Source organism: Lissotriton vulgaris, chromosome 10 (genome assembly GCF_964263255.1).
Source record: "Lissotriton vulgaris chromosome 10, aLisVul1.2, whole genome shotgun sequence".
In the NCBI taxonomy this organism is placed as follows: Eukaryota; Metazoa; Chordata; class Amphibia; order Caudata; family Salamandridae; genus Lissotriton; species Lissotriton vulgaris.
This window is the reverse complement of record NC_141698.1, coordinates 713,334,167-713,351,343: the sequence shown is the minus strand read 5'-3', so window position 1 is coordinate 713,351,343 and position 17,177 is coordinate 713,334,167. Positions and strand designations below refer to the sequence as shown.

The 17,177-nt window shown below is 47.8% G+C and overlaps 1 protein-coding gene across 2 annotated transcripts in view; it reads right to left on the bottom strand.

Moving 5' to 3' along the window:
• The window catches only part of ITGB1 (integrin subunit beta 1), a 446,163-nt gene that overhangs the window by 223,573 nt on the left and 205,413 nt on the right, over positions 1 to 17,177 (bottom strand). The window lies entirely within an intron of this gene.

The following is a 17,177-nucleotide window of genomic DNA, read 5'->3' as shown; positions in this document are numbered from 1 at the left end:
CTGCGTTTGAGAACATTGCATTGATTAATAAATATTTCAAATATGCACGTGTCCTCTTTACTCCAAGTTCTGGTTTGAAATGATTATAGAGCGAAAGAGTGTTCATGTGTTCAAAGATACCTGAGGTAACCTAAGTTCATGTTCTGGTTTGTCTAAGTCATTGGGAGTTTGTTATGACCAATGAGACACTGTAGCTAGCTCGGTAAGGGGATTTCTGATACTAAGGTGAGTTTTGGGTCACCCTAATTCACTAAGGTTCTAGATCTCTATGCACAATTCTGTGGGAGAACGGAAACCCTGCTACACTTCCTTCCTCAGATCTCGATAAGAAAAAGAAGAAAAAAAATCAAGGAGGAGAAGACCCGCCGTGCAGCTGCTCACAACAGGACGACATCAACTGATTTTTCCCCAGCCCAACCGGCCCGTCGATCCTGGAGCCTACACCTGCCTGCCTTGACCCTCTTAAAGACTGGGACTCCCATAAGCAGAGGCTCTGCTTCAACCAACCAACCCCCTGCTGCCAGCCAGGAATTTCAAGACCTACCCACTCTGCACCCGCCGAGCCCGGCCCGTGCCAGTGTGATCCAAGACCACGAGGACGTTCCCCCTGGTGACTGGGACCCGAAGTCCAGTGCCCAAAGACCCTCCTCTACAAACCAGACGATGCCTGCAGCCTCAGAACCAGGGACCCCTCCAACCGCGACCAGCCGAGGGTAAGATTTCTCGACATCCAAAGACATCCCTGCACCCGGCGCCCTGCAGCTCCCTGTGCCTCACTTTGGGGTACCTACCTCTTCTCCAGGATCCCAACTTACCTTTCGAAGTGGTGGTCGAACCTGAAGAATCACCGTCCCAGAGTCTGCAGCCTTTGTTCCCTTTTTACTTTTCCCATTGAAACACATTGAGAGCCAGACGGCTCAAAAGCACCCTGCACCCAGCCGCCCGAGTGCCTCTGGCAGTGCAACCTTTGCCCTATCCTACTTCACCATTTGCCCTGAGCAAGTGACCAGGAGCCCAGTTCCCACAACCGCGTGGCCTGTTGGCCAGCAGCCACCAACCGAAGGCCCCCTGCCCCTCATTGGCTAACATTGGGCCTAACTACCTCTGCACCCGGCCGCACCTGTGCTGCTGAGGGTGAACCAACTGTACCTACCTGACCCTGGGGGAACCCCAAGTCTATGCCCAGAATCTTAACTTCACCAGTTGAGTACTCACCTGGAAACCGGTAACTCACTTACATGCCATTGGATAACATTGACTGGTTTGACTCGAAAAATCTTCTAAGTGTGAAGTTTTGAAAACTTAAAATATTCCTATAAAATCAGCCGAATCCCGAATTCCTAAGTACTCACCTGTGATCCGGAGGGAAGCCAGCAATGTATCTTGTAGTCCAGTACTCAACCGCAATAGTAATCCTAACAGGGTTCACTAGTAACCTGAATTTTCTCCATAGGAATCCATTGTCTGCTTTTCTGTGAAATGTCTTCTAAGTGTCTACTTTTGAAAATTCGAAATATTCTTTAAAGATCATACCAAATACTGAAACAGAATTACTTACCTGTCTTAAGTAGGGATCCCAATGCTGGACCTAGGAGCCCAGTACTGGATTACAAAAGTAACGAGAACATACTTTACCTGTAACCTGAATTTTCTCCCATTGGATAACATTACCAGATTTGTGAACTTTTAAAATACCTTTTTATTCCTTAAAAATCATTGCAGTAACCAAAACGTTTCTACTAAACTGTTTCCAGTTTAGACCCCATGACTGAATCTAGGATCCAGTCCTGGACTTACAAACGTAATCTACAAAGTAATCAACTGAAATTGTGTAGAAAAACCTATTGAGCTCAATGCTAAATTGTTTAGAATTGTGTAGCCTATTGCAACCCCTGTACCTATTGTGTTTACAAAGTCATTGCTTTTCTGCAAAGCAATAACCTGAGATCACTCATCACTTAGAAAAGTATATTTTTTTATGCATGTAGGTTCTAAAAATAAAACAACTAGCTCTTTTGATATAAAAACAATCGGCCTGGAGTTCAGTCCTTGAGTGTGTGAAACCTTTTGCTGACTGAGTGTGTACAACAAATGCTTTACACTGTCTTCTGGTACTACCTTACTGCTCGACCAAGCTACCACTTTTGAGAGTAAGGTCAGTCCTGACTTTACCCTCGGTTATACCTCTGGGGTTGGTGGTCTCTATACACACTGTACCTTACTTTGGTCCAGTATATATAGAGCCACTTTTTAACAATGATGCAGCACTTAGGGACCCACTTTAGAATCTATGCCCTAGGTACCAGTGTTACCATTAACTACGGACTTACCAGGGTGCTAAATGTATTGCCAATTGGGGGAACAATTATAAACGTTAATGAAAAGAGATCGGGCACTGGAAAAAAAGATAGCAGAAACACCATGCACATCGTTAACAGGTCCTTTCTTGTGGGTAACCTGTAAGCAGGCGCTTGTGCCATCTCCATAATCTGTGAGAACCAGTTTGTCTGGGCTACTGAGGTGCTATTAGTATTAGAATCATTTTGCTAAATCTGCATTTGTTTAGTACTCTGTAGCAGTGGTATCGGTGGAAAAGCGAAGGAAAATGTCCCTGACCAGCTTATCCATAGCGCATTCCCTATGGACCGTTCGCACGGTTGTCTGGATGCAAAGTTTTGGCATTTTGGTAAGTTGCAAATAGGTCTATTTGCGGAGTTCCCCATTTGTGGATTATCTTTTGGATTCTTGTCGATTGATTTCCCATTCGTGGGATGCGGACAACTGTCTGCTTCCACATTGTCTTTCTTTGGTAGATGTATTGCTAGCAAGTCTATTTGTCGTGGAATTGCCCATCTCCATATTTCCTGTGACAGCACGGATAGTGTCACTGATTGTGTTCCTCCTTGCTTGTTGATGTAGAACATGGTGGTTGTATTGTCCGTTTAGATTAGTACCCTGTGTCCATACAGTTGTTTCTGAAAAGCTTTTAAGGCTAGGAACACTGTCTTTAGCTCTAGGTAGTTGATGTGCTTTATCACATGTTGTGACCACAATCCCCCTTGATGGTTTTTTTATGTGTGCTCCCCACCCTATCTGGGAGGCATCTGTTGTGATAGTCACTGTTCGAGTAGGTTGTGTGAAAGGCTTCCCTTGTGTTATGTTCCACCACACTATTTCCTGCTGTATTGTTTGTGCGACAACCACTAGATCGTCCCAACTCCCTGTTGCCTGTGACCATTGTTGTTGGATCCATTCTTGGAATGGTCTCATGTGTGGGCAGATATTTGGGACTTAATGTATGCATGACACAATTATTCTCATCAGTTTGCCCACTGTCCTCCCTATCAGAGCTTGCCCCTTGGGGTAAAGACGTGTCTCCTTCAATATTGCCAAACTTCTCTTTGCGCTCAGAAACACTTCGCCCTGTATGGTGTTGATCTCCGCCCCTAAGAATATCTTCACTTGTTCTGGTTCTATTTTCGATTTTCCCCCAATGGATTGAAAACCCTAGTTGGACTAGCGTTTGTATGACCTCTTACACTTGTTGTATGGGTTCGCTTTTATCAGCCAGTAGTCTAGGTACGGATATGCATGTATTCCTTGCCTCCTTAAGCGTGCTGCTACTGCTGCCTGGCATTTTATGAAAACCCTTGGTGCGGATTAGAGTCCGAATGCCAGCACTAAACTGCTAGTGAGTATTGTTGATCAAAAACCTTAGTAGAGGTTTGTGTTTGCTGTTGATGGGGATGTGTAAGTAAGCGTCTTTTAAGTGGATAGTTGCCATGTAATCCCCTTCCTGGTAACTGGGGTATTACCTCTTGGAGAGATGTAATTTTGAATCTTTGAGTTTTTATGAACTTGTTTAAGAACCTTAGATCCAGAATTGGCCGTAAGTTTTTGTCCACCTTTGGTATGAGGAAGTATGTGAAGTAAACACCCTTGTTCCATTCCGTGTATGGTACTATTTCTATGGCCCTTTTCTTTAGACGTTCCTGTGCTTCTTGTAGCAAATGAGAACATTCCTTTGCTGTGTGTACTCTGCTTTTTGGCCTTTTGCTTGGAGGTGGTGGTTCTAGCTCTATACAGTAACCTTATTGTATGAGGTTTAGTATCCATTTGTCTGACATGGTCTTCCTCCACTCCTGGAAGAAGTGTTTTATCCTGCCTCCTACTGGTGTTGTGTGCTGGAGGAACTGTTGTTGGCCTTGAGTTAGTTCTTGTCTTTGTGTTCTTTTGCTGAATCCCTAGCCCCGTCGATGCTCATGAAGAGCTCGTCATGAGGTACGGTGCTAGTGTGCTCATGACGAGCTGAGCTCGTCATGACCACACCCAGTTCTATTATGGCCCAGCACCGGAGAAGAATATCTGCAGCATCGATGAGGTTAAAGATGTTGACTGGGTGTGCGTTGGACCTACAGAGGAATCACTTGGATGTGGGTTGTTTATCCCCTCTCTGTCAGTTTCCTCTTCCCCGTGCGCGCTCTGGAAAGGATTGTTCTCGGGGCTGGTACAGCCAGTTTTGCTGCTGCTGGTGGCCTTGGTTACCTCCTTGAAAACCCGGTTGAAAGGTTGGCGTTGGGCCACAGGTTGGTGGTGGGCCACAGGTTGGTGGCTCCCCCTACCTGTTGGTATCCTTGAAGGCGTTCCCCTTATCATTCCTCTGAACTGCAGTACGCCCATGGACCTTCTTGAGTTGATTCAGCTTATCGTCAACTGGAGCGCCGAAAAGCTGTTCCCCGTTGAAGGGTGTGTTGAGTATGTTATTTTGTACTTCAGTCCTGAAGCACGAAATCCTAAGCCAGGCGTGCCTCCTCTCTGTTATTCCCAGCATCATCTGCCTGCTTGATGTCTCCGCAGCATCTAGGGCAGACTTCAGACATGTATTTGCCATGTTCTTTCCCTCTTCTACCAGCTGGCTAACCCTTCTCGGATATTGCTCTGGTAGGTGTTTAAGGAATTCGCCCACTTCTTCCCAGTGCAGGTACGCTTGCCTGTTGATGAGCGCATTGGAATTGGCGATGCGCTATTGGATCGTCGCACTCCTTTCCATCTTACTCCCCATCAGGTCCATTCTCCTACTCCCTTTGTCTGGAGGTGGTCCTGTATTTGTGGGTATATTTGCCCTCTTCCTAGCCGTGGATGTTATAATTTAATCCACTGGTACTGATCCCTTAATATACATAGGGTATTTAGAGGAGCGTTTGTATTTTTTCTCCGTCCCTGGTGTTATTGCTTTACACATAGCAGGTTCCTTGAAGGCCTCCTTCCTCTGGTCCAGCACACTTGGGAGCATGGGTAGGAACTGGCTTCTTGTCTGTGATGGCAACAATGTCTCCAAGAGGGAGAACGATTGGGGTTTCTCCTCCTCTAGCTGCACTCCATATGTGTCTGAAGCCCTCTTGACAACCTGGTTATAGATCCCCATGTCGTCCTGCAGCGAAGGCCTCAAAGGATAGGATTCTACCCCTTCTTCCAGTGATTCGGCGTCGAGATCATGCCACTGCAAGTTCTGCGCCTACAAGGATGTCGAGCCCTGGTAAGTTTGATAGTCTTCCTCACCTTTGGCGTCGACGTAATACAGCTCTTCCTCCTCCTTTTCCTCGCCAGGTTCTGGTGTGGTCAGTGGTTGAATTTCTTGGACTCCTTTCAGCTTCGGGCGTGGGTTTCGACAGAATAATGAACAGTTTCATCTCCTCGTCGAAGTCCCTCTTGCATTGCAAGATGCTTGCCATCTCAACTTCTAACCTTTCCTTTTTCTTCTCCATCACAGAGGCGTGTTTGGCGTCAAGGGTTTTGGCTTTTCTATTCGCAGTGGTCGAAGTCGTAGCCGCTTTCAGTCCTTCATTTTTCGACATCGAAGCACCCTTTTCGTGACTGCTCTTCGACGCCTTTGTTTTGTCTTGGGTTTATCGCCATCTGCGAGTCCTTTTCAAAGGAACCGACGGGCTGTTTGTCTTTGGATGCAGTTGTGGATGTCCAGTTTTTCGACAGCAATGCTCCTTTCGAGGACTTTGAATCACTTTTGCTAGTATCAGTGGAGTGCCTCGGGTTCGACGACTCTTACCTCCTTTAGCGTTTTCTTTTTGACCTAGACGACTATGGCGTCCTCCGGTCCTTTGGAGATGTGGTGTTCTCCACTGGAGAGTCCCAAATTTGGAGCGATGGAGGTGTCTCCTGCCCCTGCATGCTGTAGTTGGTCTTCTTAGCCTTTCGCTTACTCTGAGGGTCTTCAGAGTGAATGCTGCGCAGTTGTTGGTCCTCGCTTAGATGTTCGAGCGGCAGTCAGATTGCAAACTGGGTGTTGGTCCTTCTGAGCGTACTTGTGGTAGTAGGCGCAGAATTTAAAGGGAGTTTTGTCCATCACCACCCAGGGAGCCCCCTGTGTGCGCGCATTTTCCGTAGAAACGCCGGATTTCCCGATGTTCTTTCTGCTCTTTTGTTGTCCCCTTTACGTAACACGCAATCCGGTATGTTCTCCCGTGATATCTCGATCTTCCTGTTTTCCGTGGATTCTTCTCTCCAAAGTTGTGGAGCTCCTTCACTGACGATCCAGGCCCAATGCCAGAAAAAAATAATCTGAAGATGAAATTCCAAAACATTAAACAAAGTTACTTGAAATTCAAAACCACATCTAGCGCTATATATTAATGTGCAATATGTCCTTTGAGGACATGGCACACTTTGTGCAAAAAAACTAAAAAAACAAACAAAAAAAAAAACTCAAGAATTACAAGTCCTGCGAACAACAGCCGCTCACGTAGTCAGTGTATTCAACATGCTCCAGTGCTAAAATTTTGCCACAGACATTGGCTAATTACACCACGTGGCATAATTTCAGGAATTTAGCAAAACATGAAATTAGCAAAAATATGCAAGATTGCACCGAAATAAAAGATTTCGCCAGGGTATATTTAAAACCAGTAGACAGGAATTTGATGGCTGGAATTTAACATATTAATGTAGTAGGCAAGGGGCTTGGTGCTTGTTACCTGCCTCTGACACTCCTAAATGTAGAGGATTTGCATTTCAAAATCCTTTTAAGTGTGTTAGGACAGGGTGTATATTGTTTTAATGGTCATGGTTTACCTATGGTACGAGTTACTTACCTTTGGTAATGATGTATCTGGTAGAGACTATTCTAGCCGCAGATTCATTTAACGTAGGATTATCCCCAGGCGTGAGATTGGATCCGGAAAACTTTTTGCCACAGCATCCCTGCGCGCCGGGGGGATGGCACCACGGGTCTCCACTTTGACGTCCTCCGCGTCCGTGACATCAGCGAGGATACATAAGTCTCACGCCGGCGCGCCTACGTCAGTTTTCTTCGGAGAACTTTTCCGCGCCACAACGCGGAGCCATCAGTAATAAAAACTGTGAACAGTGTGTGAAAAAGACCAGCTAAACAGAAGGGAAAGAAACAATGGTGAGGAACATAACCATCCAGAATAGAGCCAGCAAGATCTGGAATGAAAGTATAGGGCACCGCTACTGGAAAGCAATCCTGCAAACAAATACAGCAGCCTCTCCGGGGCAGAAGCATGTGAAAATACACAGCAAACCAAGAAGTCTGCAGCCACCGGCCGTAACAGAAAGGGATACAAAGGTCAGAACAAAGAGCAATGACCATTCAACCTCGGCCAACACCAGCAAGGAGAAAGTCTCCAGAACGCCAAAGTAGAGACCAGCCAAGGCACCTCAACCCAAAGGCCTGCCAAAGGCAGAAGTGCAAGCAACAAAGGAAAGGAAGAAGCACAAGCGAACCCCCCACTGGAGATCAGGGTGCAGGGGCGCAGAAGTGCATATAAAGTCAAGAATGAAACAACAACAAGGCGAGCAACCCTTGAAGGAGGGAGTAAGAAAGACACTCGCAATAGGCAACCACCCGGAGACAGGCGAGTACAAAAGACCCAGAGGTCCCTCGCAGAACAGGGAGGAAGGGCGGGTCCTGAAGGAATCTGCTGCTAGAATCCTCTCTACCAGATATATGGTTACTGAAGGTAAGTAACTCGTACATCTGATAGAGACTACTAGCCGCAGATTCCTTAACTAGAATAGATACCCTAGCCCTAACCAAGGGGAAGGAGGGTCTGCGAGAGGACCCCACCAGACTGGACTGAACACAGGGCCCCAACAGGGAATGAGTCAAACGGACCGGAGAAGAACCCTGTCCCCCCCCCCCCAGGCAAAAAAGGGGGGCAGGTCACCTCACGCCCAGATAGGGGGCCAAGGAACCCCGCCAGATGCCTCCAAAGGCTCAAGCAATGCAGAGGAGCCACCCAGAGACTCCAAGGAGAAGGGGCAGAACGAAGACAGTCCCCCCCCCGCTGGGAAACACGCACACAGGGAAGAGGACAACCAAGCCCATCACAGCCAGAAGGCAATAGGCCAGAGAGAACGACGCCTCAGCAAGAAGGCAGGAAGAAGGAGAAAGGATCGCCCAGGCCCTCGAAGGAAGAACTGGCCAACCTCCTCAAGGACAGACAGCGCCCAACAAGGCACAAGGAACCCAAAGAACGAATAGTTTCTTGCCGGTCGGTGTAGTTTTGCAGCTTGAAGATCCTTCTGGATTCACTATGCTGTGCATCATTACGCGGTCTAGTGGTTGGGTCCAGAATCGTAGTCTTTTCTTTCGGTTTTTTTTATCGTCGTCCAGGTGGCCGTTGATATACCACCTTTGGTGTAATTCCTGTGACGTCGGCACGCTTCCTGCGGAAGCTCCCAACTTTGGGTGCCATCTTCGGATTCTTTTTTCTTGTTTTGTGTTCAGTTTGCGAATCCTTTGGCAATGTTCAGTATTTCGTCTCCAGTAAGATTTATCCGCTTTGTCTTTCAAGGTGTCTGTTTCTGTATTGTCCTTGTATTACCACCTGCTTCTCCAGCCTCATCTTTCTGGCGGAGGTGGGTGGGTTTGCTAGTGAATCCAGAAAGATCTTCAAGCTCCAAAACTACACAGACAGGTAAGAAACTATTCGTTTTGCAGCGTGAATCTTTCTGGATTCACTATGCTGTGCATAGACTTTGTAGTGGTTTGTTATGTTTGTCGCGACTGGGTGGAAGATGACCCTTCCCCTGGTTGCCTGGATGCGAAGTTTTGGCATTTTGCATTCTGGCGTATTGCAAATATGTCTATTGTCGATGTTCCCCACCTTCCGAATAGCCTTTGCGTTTCCTGTGTATTGAGCTCCCACTCGTGTGAGGCCGATGTCTGTCTGCTGAGCCAGTCTGCTTTCACATTGTCCTTCCCTGGTAGGTGTATGGCTAGCAGGTCTATTTTTAGTGGGATGGCCCATCTCCATATCTCCTGTGCTAGGTTCGATAGCGGGGATGATTGTGCTCTTCCCTGCTAGTTGATGTAGAACATCGTTGTTGTGTTTTCTGTCTGGATCAACACTCTCTGGTTGTACAGTTTTGTCTGGAAGGCCTTCAGGGCGAGGAACACTGTCTTTAGTTCCAGGTAGTTGATGTGTTTGACCGCATCCGCTGAAGTCCACAGACCCCTCACCCTGAGCTTGCTTATGTGAGCTCCCCATCCCTTCTGGGATGCGTCTGTGGTGATGGTCACCGTTGGGGTCGGTGGTGTCAGAGGCTTCCCTTCCGTTATGTTCTCCTTGTTCCACCACGACATCTCCTCCTGCACTGCGTGCGTTACAACCACTAGATCTTCCCAACTTCCTGTAGCTTGTGACCATTTTTCTTGCAGCCATTCCTGGAATGGTCTCAAGTGGAGCCGTATATTTGGGACCAGATGTATGCAGGAGGCCATCATGCCCATCATCTTGCTCGCTGTCCTCACTGTCAGAGCTCGCCCCTTCTGGTAGAGGCGCGCCTCCTTCAGCAGGGTCATTGTTCTCTTGTTGCTGGAGAACACCCTGCTCTGTATGGTGTTGATCTCTGCTCCTAGGAAGATTTTTACTTGCTCTGGTTCCATTGAGGATTTCCCCCAGTGAATGGCGAATCCCAGGTCCGCCTGTGTACTTGTCACGAGCTGTGCGTGTTCTTTGCATGTACTGTGTGTACAGTACATGCAAAGAACGTACGTGTACAGTCGTCCAGGTAAGGGTATACATGTATCCCTTCCCTCCTTAGGTGCGGTGCCACTGCTGCGAGGCACTTTGTGAAGACCCTTGGTGCGGATTTTAGTCCGAATGCTAAGGCTGTGAACTGGTAGTGATCTTTGTTGATGGTAAATCTCAATAGATGCTAGTGCTGCCTGTTCATTGGGATGTGCAGGTAGGCATCTTTGAGGTCTATGGTGGCCAGGAACTCTCATTCTCTTATCTGAGGAATGACCTCTTGTAGGGACGTCATCTTCAACTTGTTTCTCTTTATGTACTTGTTTAGGAACCTTAGGTCCAGGATGGGTCTGTGTTTCGTCCATCTTTGGTACCAGGAAGTAGGTAGAGTACACTCCCTTGTCCTCTCTCTGTATGGTACTGGTTTGATGGCCTCCTTTTGGAGAAGTTCCTTCGCTTCCTTTTGAAGTACCTCTAGCTCCTTTCCTGACAGCGCCCTTCTTTTTGATTTCCTGTTTGGCAGTGTCTTCTCCAGTTCTATGTAGTATCCGAACTGTATGATGTGGAGTATCCGTGATTCCTAACATCATCAGCCTGCTGGACGTGTCCGCTCCGTCCAGGGCTCTTTTGAGGCAAGAATTTGCCACATTTTTCCCCTCTTCCACAAGGTGTGAAGTTCTTTGTTGGTACTCGTCTGGGAGTTGCTTGAACAGCTGTCCTATCTTGTTCAGAATTTGGTACTGGTGCCTGTTCAGTAATGCGTTAGAGTTTGCCATGCACCAGTGCATGGCTGCATTTTTTTCTATCATCCTCCCTGTTAGGTCCATCCTACTGCTTTCCTTGTCTGGTGGTGGCCCTGATGTTGTTGGCACATTTGCCCTCTTCCTGGCGGTCGCCGCAATAATGGAGTCCGCCGTAACTGATCTTTGGATGTAGGGAGGGTCCTTAGAGGAGTGTTTATACTTCTCCGTCCTCTGTGTCACTGACCTGCATGTTGCCAGTTCCTTGAACGCCTCTTTCCCCTGGGCCATGACACTCTCCAGCATTGGGAGGTACAGGCTCCTAGTTTGTGTGGGGAGCAGGGTCGCCAAGAGGAAGTCTGCTTCCGGTTTTTCAATAAGTAAGGAAAGGGGACCCCCTCTGGGAATTGCTTTCAGGTCAGGGAGTAGAGGGGAAGGCAATAACAAGAACAAGAAAAGAACTCCCTCTTGACCTATAACTACTTAAACTATAGGAGTAACCTCTCAAACATAGGGCATATACCAACAATGTCTACACAAGATGAAGAGTTTTTTTCATTTTATTTCATTTTAGCAGTTTAAAAAGTCATTTTTTTCTCCTCTTTTTTTTATTACTCCTTTTTTATATCATATTTTTCAAAATTCATCAGTTATAAAAAATATATACATTTTACACAATAGCTACAAAAAAACATTTTACAACACAATCAAATTGTCCTTATTTCTTCAAATTTATACAAAACATGAAATCAATTAAATAAGCACACCAGGTAAAGAGCCACGCACACACCACAGACATCCTCCTAAACATCCATTCCATCACAAAGACAGCAAAAAAGGAGATTTCCTATAACATTGAGACTGTAGTCCAGTAAATGACCAAAGTCATTTAGATTTCAACAGGAGAAGAAAGGTCTTTCTTCTCCTGTTGAAATCTAAATGACTTTGCGATGGAATGGATGTTTAGGAGGATGTCTGTGGTGTGTGCGTGGCTCTTTACCTGGTGTGCTTATTTAATTGATTTCATGTTTTGTATAAATTTGAAGAAATAAGGACAATTTGATTGTGTTGTAAAATGTTTTTTTGTAGCTATTGTGTAAAATGTATATATTTTTTATAACTGATGAATTTTGAAAAATATGATATAAAAAAGGAGTAATAAAAAAAAGAGGAGAAAAAAATGACTTTTTAAACTGCTAAAATGAAATAAAATGAAAAAAACTCTTCATCTTGTGTAGACATTGTTGGTATATGCCCTATGTTTGAGAGGTTACTCCTATAGTTTAAGTAGTTATAGGTCAAGAGGGAGTTCTTTTCTTGTTCTTGTTATTGCTTCCGGTTTTTCTTCATCCAGCTTGACTCCAAAAGCTGTTGCCGCGTTCCTGATGACCATATTGTAGGACCCAATGTCATCTGGCGGCGAAGGTCTCGAAGGATCCGTGTCCACGGCCTCTTCTGGGCTCGGGGACATGCCCGAGCCCTGGCAACCTCCCACGATACCACAGGGACCCCCGCAGGGGTTTGCGGTGAGGTCGAGGTGCCGTGGTTCGAAGGAGGGAACCCCGCAGAACCGCACCCCAACGACAACACATCTTCCAAAACTGGACCCAAACCAGCCGGGGCCGAAGCAACCGGCGACGCCGCAGAAGGCCCCACACCTGGCAAGGGATACGCAGACGTCCCAGGAAGAGAAGGAGAAGCTAACGAGGCCTGCAAGGCCTCGGTAGAGGCCTCCATCTAGGCTCTGGTCGGCCCGCGCAGGGGAACGGCGGATAAGGGGATGACGTGCGGGGCCGCACCACCCACGGGAAGCCAACACCCCCAATGGGCCGGAAACTACCCCTTGGGGACAAGCTGCAACACTTACCAACAGGTGAGCAATGCTCTTGCCGCCTGGGAGGAGGACGATGCAGAAGACGGAGGCGGCGGTTCTTGGACACATCCACGGGGGACTGACGCAGTGACGATGCCGACCTAGACATGCGCGCCGCGCCAATAGGAGTTTCATCCAGCGCTCCCGCCCGGACTTTGGTTTCATCTGCTGACACGCCTCACAATCTGTAGAATCGTGGTGCTCCCCCAAACACCACATGCAGATGGGGTGAGGATCCGTCGCCAATATCTGGCGCAAGCAAGACGAGCACATCTTAAAGCCCGAAGGCATTCGCACACTGTTCCCAGAAATAAGTTTCAGAAACGAAAAGGGAAGGCCTGAAACAGGCCAGGAAAACAAACTGAATCCACGTTGCACGCCGAAAAGGAGAAAAACCGACGTAGGCGCGCCGGGGTGGGACTTAGGTATCCTCGCTGACGTCACGGACGCGGAGGACGTCAGGGCAGAGTCACGTTGTGCCGGCGCGCAGGGATGCTGTGGCACAAGTTTTCCGGATCCGGTCTCACGCCTGAGGATAATTCTACGTTAAGGAATCTGCGGCTAGTAGTCTCTATCAGACTGTAATTTTATGCATAGCATTTAGCAGTGTGTGTATCAAAGTACTTTTGAGATCTTATCTGACACCCTTGGCAGTTTGCCAGGCTCTTGTAATAAAAAAAAGTCCTTAAAAATGAATGCATACGCATTGGTATACAGAGAAGTCATCACTCTAGCCATTTGTCTGCTTCAGTGTCATTCCCATTCGGTTTCCTCACATTACAGCATATACCAATGGGCAATACGTTTTTTACTCTCGCCCTCGGTCTACATTTTGCTTAAACACATGTGCACATCACCCTGAAAATGAGTGCACTTCTTTGCCAAGGCTTGTGCGACAGTCACTTTAGTTTCCCATTTTCCCCTTTTACAGATCTCCCTTGTTTCTTTCGGACTCTTTTTTATAGGTCGAGCCTAGCGGCAGCACGCATGCACTGCTCGCTCTGAGGCATTCAGTATTTGAGTATGCTGTGGAAACCTCGCCTACTCCCTTCCATATTTTTCATTGGCTGGTGTCATTGTTCATTGTAAATGCTGGCTTTCTTTTTACCGCCCTGGCGCCATTTGTTACCTCCCATGAGGACTGGATCTTTTACTTGTGGCGTTACAGTCTTCTTCCTAAGTCGGTAAGTACTATTTTTTTTTTTTGCAGGGCGGTCCGTTTTTACTTTAGCGGCCACGCTTGTTTATTTAATTGATTTGTCGCGAGGGCCGAAACGGAGAATTTCTGCTCACTAATCTAATTAACATTTGCAATGCAATAGGTCTCGCATTTACGCAAGTTTGAGTTATTCACATTACAACATAAAAAAAGGTGTAATTTACAATGTCAATAGCTTAAACTTGCGTAAATGCGAGACCTATTGCATTGCAAATGCTTGTTATAAATTGGTGTTGGATTTTTACTGTGTGTTGTGTCTTAATTATTTACTGAATTGGTGTTTTTAAATGCTTTACATACCCGTTAAGATTGCCTGTTTACAACTAAGCTACGAAGGGTTAAGCATGGGAATAATTTTCTAAGACCTATTCTGAACCCTATAGCGTGTCAGTGCGGCTGGGGTGCACCAGGTCTCTTCGTTCTTATACTGTACCTTGACCAGCGACATTCTAGGGCCTGGCATATCGTGGTAGCTCCCCCTTTCTGGGCATTCAAGGTGTCTCTCCTCCCCCTCCCCTCCCCCCGACCCTCTCCTCCCTCCCCCCTCCCCCCCCCCCACCCCCACCCCCACCCCCACCCCTCCTCAGGCGAGCACCCGAGCGCACACACCGGCACCACAGCGCCCAGAGGGAGGCAAAGGAGCAAGGCCACGAGGGGCCGGAGCCCCGCGGCAAACAGCAACATGGAGGGCCGTGGAGGTGGCACGAGAGCCGCGACAGCAGAAAGTGAGTGCTCGGGCAGGAGCCGTCGCACCGAGCCGCACACACACACTGACCGGCGCCTGGTGAGTGCTGGGAGGCCCCAAGAGACATGGGTGGCAGGTGGGAGGAATCCAACGAGGCCAGCTTGAGGGTGGCGGTGACCAGTAGGAGCTGGAACCGGAGCTGAATAAGAGGACAATTATGCTGTGTCGCCCAATAAAGTATATACCTGAAGGTGGGTGTTTTCAACGATGCGCATATCCATGATAATGCAGCTTTAGCACGATCAGCCAAATACGTTTTGCCTGACCTCTAAATGGCGCTTGCGAAAACTCCTGAGCCACGATACAAGTACACCACCTACCGAACCCTAGGAAAAAAGCGGTGCCTAATTGAACTGCTGTGCCAGTGACTGTGACTTTGCCTGATTTTGTCCCTGCCTCTGCTTCAGAGAAAGAGTTGATGCAGCTTTAGTATAAGCAGCCAAGTACGGTACGCCTGACCCTAAAATGGCGCCTGTGAAACCTCCTGAGCCACGGTGCAATTACACCACCTACTGAAACATAGAAAAGAAGCTGTGCCTAATTGAACCACTGTGCCAGTGCCCGTGTCTTTGCCCGATTTGGTCCCTGCCTCTGCTACAGAGAAAGAGTTGATCTCTGAAGTATAGCTGGGACAGCTGAGATCTCCCCTTTAGAGTGAGCCGGATGCTAGAATGTCAGAGCTGTTTCTTTGAGCCTGGATGGAAGAGAGGGTGCCTGTACCTTCGCGCTTGTATCCTGACACCATCATATCGCTCTGGCTTGCTCCCAGGTTCAGAGAGGCATGAGGGGAGGTAGAATGTGGTTCTCTTTTTTGGTGCTTTTGATGACGCCTGCCGATTGAACTTAGTGACTAGCTGGGGGTCAGTGTGCAGTTTGAAGACCGCTTGAAGACCGTTCGAATGTCACAGACACTGCAGCAGTGCTGATTGGGAGACAAATGACCTGCATATTTATCTGAGCACCGGAATTGACAACATCTCCTTACCCAGCTACATCTCCGGATGGGTGCTTGTGACTCGCTAGACCAGTGATTTGCCATACCAAGACCAGTGATTTGCCATCTCAATCGCTCATTGAGGCCATTTCTTATTAGCTTCATTTCAATTGCCACCTGTCGTCTGCCACATCAATTGTCGGCTACGTGTGTATTGTGGGGTCCGTCTTACCGACTTCTTTGATGTCATTATGTACGCGAGGAGCTGGCATGCTTGATGGGGCTGCAGAACGGGAGGGCTCCCTGATTATTGAAGAATGACTCTGGAGATGCCACGCCAGACCTGCCACTCACCCCCTCTGAAGTCATGCTGACACTGGCCCTTTCCTCCTGCCGCTTCACGGCACAGATTACAACCCCTATGCTTTGTGAATTTTAGGGACCGACTGAACTCAACACCAAGGTCTCAACCCCCCTGCCTGACCTCAAGTTGGCAGCCTCAGTTCTCTTCATGATGCTCTAACGCTCCCGGACAATAGAACTGGTCAGCGTCCTGAGCTTAACCACATCCCTCACATGACCTTGATCCTGCTCTCCCTCCTGGACATGTACTCTGAACCTTCCCTCGATCGTAGAGACCCTGCTATTTGACCGATGTCCGGTGGAGCTACCCGTTAGTTGAAGCGGAGATGGGTTGTGGATTTCCCCTCGGCCGTCACCTACCCAGCCGGATTTTGGGAAGACTTTCCTTTGTCTCTGTCGGTTTTCCCTCCTACCTTTTAACCCCACCCCCCACCCCCTTCCCCCTCTACGCTCTCTTCTTCTCCCCCCTCTTCCCCTTTAATGTTTTTCCATTGAGACCTAGCCACTTGACCGATGCCCGGTGGAGCTACCTGATAGCTGAAGAGGAGATGGGCTGCGGATTCCCCCTCGGCCGTCACTTACCCAGCTGGACCTTGGACAAACTTTCCCTTCATCTCTCCGCTGTATCTATACACTACCCCTTTTGCCCTCACCCCCTTTCCATTCCTCACCCCATTTTCATTTTCTTCTATGCTCCTAAAAAGTTTTTTTCTGGTATCTTTTGTAACTATTTTCCCCTGGTCTCTACGTCCTGTCTTCCTCCTACCCCTTTACCCTATCCCCTTACCCTTCCTGCTCCATTCACCTTGTCCCCTATGTTCTTTACATGATTTTCTTGATACTTATGTAACTTTTAACTGATATAATTTGCAACATTATTGTCCCTCATGTAAAGCGCTCTGATTCCATCGGGTCTAGCCAGCGCTATACAATAACTCATTAATTAAATGTGTTCCCATTTAGTTATCTTTCTCCCTGTGTCTACCTCCCTACCCCCTATCCACTCTCCTCTGAATCTCTCACCTTACCTGCTAGTCTGCCTAGCCCCCTGTCCTTTATGCCCTTTGACTAAGCACTCCTTCTCCCCTTGTTGGGGAAAGATCCAATATTTATACTCTGGAGTCTCAGCGTACCCTCCGAGAGAGTCCACTGCGCCAAGGGAGCCACTCACAGCTGAGGTATGGTATTGCTCCCTTTGCCAAAGCACTCCCTCTACCTTTTTGGGGAAGGATCCAGTATGTAGTCCTTGGAGTCTCAGAGGCCTCTCAGAGTCCACTGCGTAAAGGTAGC